Source organism: Bos mutus, chromosome 24 (assembly GCF_027580195.1).
Source record: "Bos mutus isolate GX-2022 chromosome 24, NWIPB_WYAK_1.1, whole genome shotgun sequence".
NCBI lineage: Eukaryota > Metazoa > Chordata > Mammalia > Artiodactyla > Bovidae > Bos > Bos mutus.
The window spans coordinates 60,116,664-60,117,981 of NC_091640.1; the positions used below are offsets into that span (position 1 = coordinate 60,116,664).

Consider the following 1,318-nt stretch of genomic DNA (forward strand, 5'->3'; position numbering starts at 1 on the left):
GAAGAGGAGCAGCCAGTGAGTTGGGAGGAAAACCTGCATGTAGATGTCAGAGAATTTCAAGAGGAAAAGGGTTTGTGACATTCAATAAATACTCATTAATCACTTTTGTATTACGGGTTGAGGATATAGCAGTTGAAAAAGTGAGCAAAATCGGCCCGACGGCGCTGCCTCCCAGGCCCGGGGCACCGCGAGCCTCTCCCTAGGCTGCAGGCTAACGGGTGCAATGCCGAAGCCTGGGCGGCCTGCGTGCGCGCGTGCGTCGGGCCGCGTGGGAGCGGCGCGCCGCCGTTGCCCCGCCCTCCGTCCACGTGCTGTTTTCCGCTACGTGTCCGGGCATTCGAATTGCGCTTCCGCCATCTTTCCAGCCCTCAGTCAGACGAGCGCAGAGGCGGTTCTGTAAGTAACATCGCAATGGCTGCCCAAGGAGAACCCCAAGTTCAGTTCAAACTAGTATTGGTTGGTGATGGTGGTACTGGAAAAACTACATTCGTGAAGCATCATCTGACTGGAGAATTTGAGAAGTATGTAGCTACCTTGGGTGTTGAGGTCCATCCTCTTGTGTTCCATACCAACTGAGGACAGATGAAGTTCAATGTGTGGGATAAAGCTGGTCAGGAGAAATTTGGTGGACTGAGAGACGGCTATTACATACAAGCACAGTGTGCCATTGTAATGTTTGATGTAACATCGAGAGTTACTTGCAAGAATGTGCCTAACTGGCATAGAGATCTGGTACGAGTGTGTGAGAACATCCCGATTGTGTTGTGTGGCAACAAAGTGGGTATTAAGGACAGAAAGGTTAAGGCAAAGTCAATTGCCTTCCACCGAAAGAAGAATCTTCAGTACTATGACATTTCTGCCATAAGCAACTATAACTTTGAAAAGCCCTTCCTCTGGCTTGCTAGAAAACTGACTGGAGACCCTAACTTGGAGTTTGTTGCCATGCCTGCTCTTGCCCTGCCAGAGGTGGTCATGGACCCAGCCTTGGCAGCACAGTTTGAGCACGATTTAGAGGTTGCTCAGACAACTGCTCTCCTGGATGAAGATGATGACCTGTGAGAACGTGAGGCTGGGGCCCAGCGTCAGAAGTCTAGTTTTATAGGCAACTGACCTGTGATGTCAGCGGTGCAGTTTTTGCCACTTTATTACATAGCTAAGCAGAACATGCGTTTACTCTTTGGCTACTGAAGGAAACGGATGGGCTTTGGAGTGAATGTGGCAGTTTTAAAAAGCTTCAGTTTTTGGACCTGCATATTTACGTGATTTAGAACACAGTTGTCTCCTCCTTGAGTTTCAAATGTAAGACCGCTGTAGTCAC

General features: G+C 49.3%; 1 pseudogene; it reads left to right on the top strand.

Moving 5' to 3' along the window:
- Positions 1 to 411: 411 nt before the first annotated feature.
- LOC102271928 (GTP-binding nuclear protein Ran-like) lies at positions 412 to 1,117 on the top strand (annotated as a pseudogene).
- Positions 1,118 to 1,318: the final 201 nt, after the last annotated feature.